The sequence below is a fragment of the Crinia signifera genome, chromosome 4 (genome assembly GCF_055691185.1).
Source record: "Crinia signifera chromosome 4, ASM5569118v1, whole genome shotgun sequence".
In the NCBI taxonomy this organism is placed as follows: Eukaryota; Metazoa; Chordata; class Amphibia; order Anura; family Myobatrachidae; genus Crinia; species Crinia signifera.
The window spans coordinates 18,009,292-18,015,291 of NC_139220.1; positions in this window are offsets into that span (position 1 = coordinate 18,009,292).

Consider the following 6,000-nt stretch of genomic DNA (forward strand, 5'->3'; position numbering starts at 1 on the left):
ATGTCCAAACTATGGCCCTCCAGCTGTTGTGAAACTACAAGTCCCACCATGCATTTCAACAGTTTTGCTATTAGGGAATGCTAAAACTATGTCAAGGCATGCTGGGACGTGTAGTTTCACAATAGCAGGAGGGCCACTGTTTGGACATGCCTGGTATAGTGTGCATTTTGGCTCAATCCATGTGGCAAAATAATTTTGCCATTATCTGTGTGGCATAACATGAATTTTGACTCAATCTGTGTGCCATAGAGTGAATTTGGGCTCAATAGGTGTGAATGTTGGCTCATTCCATGTGGCATAATGTGTAAGAGGCAAGTACAGTATAAGGGGGTTACTATTGTGTTGCATGATTTGTATAAGGGGTATATGGTGTTGTAACTTTAGGTGACCACATAAAAGGTGCTGAAATGTTGTCTACCAAGTTTCGGCTTTCAGTATTTTTTTTATGACTGGAGTGCCGCCTCACCCCGCAAGTATTTTAGGACATCGGCGTCCTGCGGGTGCACCTTTGGAGTGCACCCGCCAATATATCTCCCTGCATTTTTCTTATGCCAGCCCCCTGCCTTTTCCAGGCATATATAATTAGTTGAAAGCATTTACACAAATAAAGACACACCCATGAGCAGACCACCCAACCAGAACACTGGTCACGCCCCTCACATTATTGCGCACAATAGGCCCTTGATAATTTTCAGCTCCAGGCCCATTTAGACCTTAATCTGGCTCTGCATAGGGGACCTTACAATCTTTTTGCTATGGGGCCTACAAAAATTTAGATAGGCTACTGCGCCCTGCCCTAATGCTGTCACTGCTACAGAAAGACTTGATTAGTTGCTATCTCCCCGTCATTGGTTCCCAGTAGAGAATGGCTTCCTCCAGAGAGCACGGTACACTATACACCGAAGAGTCGCGCTCATTAGGGGGAACGTGTCTGACATTGAACTTTTCTGATACCCCTTTCAGACAAAAAAAAAAGACCTAGGATTTCCCGGCTCTTGCCGTGTCGACCCGGGTTTTTCTTGTGTCTGAAAGGGTCAACACGGGTCTAAAGTTACGGGACTTCGACCCAGGTATTTACCTGGGTTTCTCCCATGTCAGACACGTGTTTGCGGCTGTGTGAAAGGGTCCAACCCGTGTTTTTCTCCCAACTATTGAAAAAATCATGCTGATTGGCTGTGCATCATGGTGCTGCGCGATTGGCTGATCTTTTCAGCTTCCCTGGTTGGCTGAGCGGGCGTGGCAATGGCGTGCAGCGCAGCACTAAATGGCCATGGCGCATTGGAAACATGAGATCCGTGAGCTGCTCAATGTCAGAGGGGAGGAAGAAATCAGCAAAACACACAGAGCACTCATGACCTCCAGGTTCTGCAACTTGTCAGCCATGTTTAATGCAATGCAGTGAGCAGACACCTCCCACTTTTCATGATCTCATCTCTGTGTACCTTTAAAACTGTCCTTTTCTTGTGACACACAGAGTTTTGCAGGAAAAATCCGGCTTCTGTGTGAAAGGGGTCGACACGGGAAATAACCGGGTTTTTGCTCCTGTGTGAAAGGGGGTCGGCCCCTGCCTAGTTCTACCCGGGTTTTTGTATCCGGGAAATACCTGGGTTTTGGGGATTTTTCTGTCTGAAAGGGGTATGAGAAACCCTCTTTTTCAAGGAAAAAGTAAAAAAAAAAATATTTAAAGGGAAAGTACTGTAGATCCTTTCACAAAGTCCCCTCTAGCAGCGGCGGGTTTATCGATGGCATTGAATAAACTCTCATACATTATTCAGGGAACTTTTACAGTGAAGATCCGTGTCGCAAAAGATGTGTTTGGAATTCTGTATGGGATCCGGGAAGCCGTGCTGATCGTCCCCTGCAGCGTCTCTGATAACAGTTTCTCTTGACAAATAATAATTGCGCCATCGCTGCGCTCCTTTAGCAGACCCCTCTGGAACATCTCCCCTGGCATCAAAGGACAATTTTCAGATCATCTCTCCGGCTACTGAGAAGTTGATTACAGCAGATGACGCGGCGGAGATGTGTTTGCCCGATATTCTCTTAGTTTCCCGCAATGAGATGGAATTTTGAAGAGCGGGATTGGAGGAAGGGGCGCAAATTCTACAGGAGCCCTGTGTACCCCCCTTATACAGTAACAATGCACAGGCCACACGCTGGGGGAGATTTATTGCTGGCTCCGTGTTGCAGTATTGAGTTTCTAAGCAGAAAATGATAGGTAATACCAGCTGTCGTCACGTTGTATTGCCTTCATAGACGAAAATGACTCACAAAATACGTATGGGCAGCAAATGTAGGATTGCCACGGGTTTTGCCACCTACCCTGGCCAATTAGCCAAATCCTTGACACAACCCCGCCCCCAATGAAAGATTCGCCGCCGATCTTAATGGTAGAATGTGACGGGACAGGTAGCCCGGATACAACTGTCCAGGACTGAGAGGTCGCTATTCAGTCCTATTCCTGCCCCCTGTCCCTGGTGTCCAAAGGTAAATGCTTCTGTGGCCCCAGAAATGCAGACACTGTGGGCTAAATGTAATATGGTGTGGGTTTCAGAAAGTGAGAGATTTTGGGAGAGTTTCCCCAATTTTTTAAAGCGGCAATCATTTACACTGAAAAAAAAAAAAACAGGTTGATTTTGCCATGTAAATGTGATTGCCACTTTAAAAAAAAAAAAACAACAGGAAACCTCTCCCAAAATCTCTCACTTTCTGATTCTCATACCCTATTACATTTGGTAATGTTACCGTGTCATGTTCCCGTGAGCAACTTACCCAAATCCATGTTGGGATCTATTCATGAAACTGAAAAAAAGTGGAGAAGTGAGCCAGTGGAGAAGTTGCCAATCAGCTGCTACGTATCATTTTATAGAAAGCGCTTGATAAATGTTACTTGAAAGCTGATTGGTTGGCATCAGCAATGTCTCCTTCTCACCTGTCATTGCTCCCAGCCTCCTTCCTAGGACAGCCCCTCTCAGCCTCCATCATTCCTGGGAATGTCACACAGAGATGCTATGCAGGCCATCGGGAGTTGTAGTGTAAAACAGACACACGTATCACGCTATTTACAGAGCGCAAGTCACAGAGCTGGACTACAACTCCCAGCAGCTCCTGCGGTACTAAGCACTGCGAATCACAGCTGTAATAGCAGCTATGCTGTACTGGAAGCCTGTTGTCATGGTGATATTGGTGATACTCTATAACTGTAAAGTACTGAAACACAAGAGGTGACAATATTGTTTGTGGTGTTCACTTGCACAAGCGAAACGCGTGAAGGTTCAAGCACTAAAAAAGTTGCTTCATAAGTTTAGTAATAAATCCGCTTAGCCACATTGATGTAAATTACTATATGCATAGTTCCGCCCACTGGCACGTTGTACGGCGGTAGTCTGGCTATTATGACGCAAATCAGGGCATCGTCCACCCACTTTACATGGGAAGTGGGCAGCTGAACAGCAGAGGGGCACCCTAATCCGGGAGCCTTGCCCACTTTGCCACATACCCCAGTTTCAGAGAGCCAGGCAGGGAGAGAACTGACTGCCGCTGCAGCAGCCTCTTTCCCCAGCCTAGCAACTACATAATTCTCCTTTCCTTTTAAAGGAGGATGTACGGTCATGCCCCTATTGGTCACCCCCATTTTACCAGGGCCCGGCATAACTGTCGGCATCCCTGTTTATTGTTCGTGGAAATTCATCCACATACTCCGCATGTTCAACATTCCACCCATAATTGCCGACACACGCGGCCCAGTTATCAGACTATGAAATTGGGTTCCCCACCGTCTATTTATAATACTGCTTTAGTAACTGCTCTCATAACCTGATTTGGTTTATATTTTATGCCGCTCATTATATACTCTGGGAAAACACTTCAAAGTTCGTTGAAGAGTGAGAGGGGAAGAACAAGAGAGCGTCTCGCTGTTCTATAATGACTGTTACTGCAGACACTGTACATATGCAGACTATTCCTTCATTATAAATACCACCATTGTAATCAGCGAGGTCGGCTATTTGGTGTTAGACTTTATTGTTACACTGCAATTTATTTCAGTTTGAGCACATCCCACCCAAATCTAACTCTCTGCACATGTTACATCTGCCCCCTGCAGTGCAGCACGGTAATGCCCGTTTTCTTGCCTTTTTGGTTTTGCTAACAAAACGGAATGAAGCCCGTAGACACTTAAGTTGCCAAAATCATACTACTCCATGTGGGCCAATGCATTGTGGGTATTTCCCATTCCTAGGATCTGCCTAAACATTCGAACGTAACGTTAGCTTCTGCCCTTTGGCGACTATTAATGGACCCGCATCTTTTCATTTAGTTTTAACTGACCAAAACCTGCAGCAAAACATGTGGAAAAGAGCTCATTAAGACCTAATTATAGGATGGTTAGCCTTAATGATCTAACACTAAACAAAAGCTGCAGAACCAGCGGGGGACAGATCTATAAATACCAGGACGTAACTGGTCAGAAAACACGTCCATGGCGTTTTATATTAATCTTAAAGATACCATTCCATTGTGATAAAGACCTTTAACCATGAATCAGGAGAATGGCTCCGTTTTCTGGTAGAATGTCACATCACAAAAGACCTTTTTTTCATCATCCGTTCGCGAAAGATATTCACAGATCTCTCCGGATGGGACACCCAGAAATAATTTAATGACCCGGCTGTCAGCACAAATCCACCAGATTAATACATAGATAATAACTATTTTAGGACTACATTTATTTTAGGAGTATTGCTGAGGTTAAATAAGAACGTATTTAATTAAAGGACTTTAGCTAACCCTGCAGCCAGGGCTTAAAGTGGTCCTGAAGAGGTGGCGGAACTCTTTCCACTGCCCCCTCCCCCCAATAAGGCGGAGCCAGGGCCAGGGATCTCGGCAACTCCCTGCAAACTAAAAAATTGGGCCCTACCTACTGTACTTTATAAAGGGACAGTGGTCTCACAACAAAGGGATGTGGTTACATAACAGTACCCCCAATTCAAGTTATGCCACACAGTAGCACAATCTTATTCACATTACACCATGGTTGCCTACCTGACCCTCTCCTTCAGGGAGAAAATGCTCTGTTCCTGGGCTTCCCTGGTAATGTAGGATTGCCATCACCTGTGGGGAGCTGGGTAATTGGTAAGAAAGGTGTTTCACCACAGGTGATGGCAATCATACATTACTAGGGAAGTCCAGGAACAGAGCATTTTCTCCCTGAAGGAGAGGGTCAGGTAGGCAACCATGCATTACACCTCATGTAGTGCACCTGATTCATATTACACCACATAGTAGTGCCCCTTATTCACGTTATGTCTCTGTACTGCCCCTTATTCTTGTTATGCCACTCCCCCAGAAGAACAGGCAGATCTCCTGCATCCTGCCCACACCCTTGTGAAGCAGACAGGATGTAGAGGTGATCACCGGTATTTGTGGGCCAGAGGTGGGCTAACATACCAACTTCATTTTCTTGAAGGGCAGGGGGTTGGGTTTGATGATGTCAGAGCAAGGTCCCACCCTCCCCTGCTGATTGGTTGCTACTGGCAACATCTTCACTTCTATAAATCCCTATTCACAGAACAGAGCGCTGCAGAGTGTACAGGTCCTGTGCAAATGTTAATAACAATATTATTATTATTATTATTATTATAAGTAATCACTTATCATATTTTCGAATTCTAACTCAAAAGCCACGAGCAACATCCAGGATCTGTGCACCAAATGCCATTAAAGGAACTGCAAAAATAAGTTTACGCTTAGAATGCAAAGTTGCATTGAGGTTACAGACTAATAAGCGTTAACGTCTAGAATCGGACAGCATTGGTAGCCAATTAACCTCAGCCGGATGCTGAAATTTTAATAAGTAGGGCGGAAAAAAAAAACAACCCTTTACAAAGGCGGCGGTAGACCGGCTCTTCAGAGCAAAAACAGAATTAGCATACTGTGTACATCACAGATAAAAAACAATTACTTTCAAAGCATCTAGGGAACGCATCAAGACATTCTGAA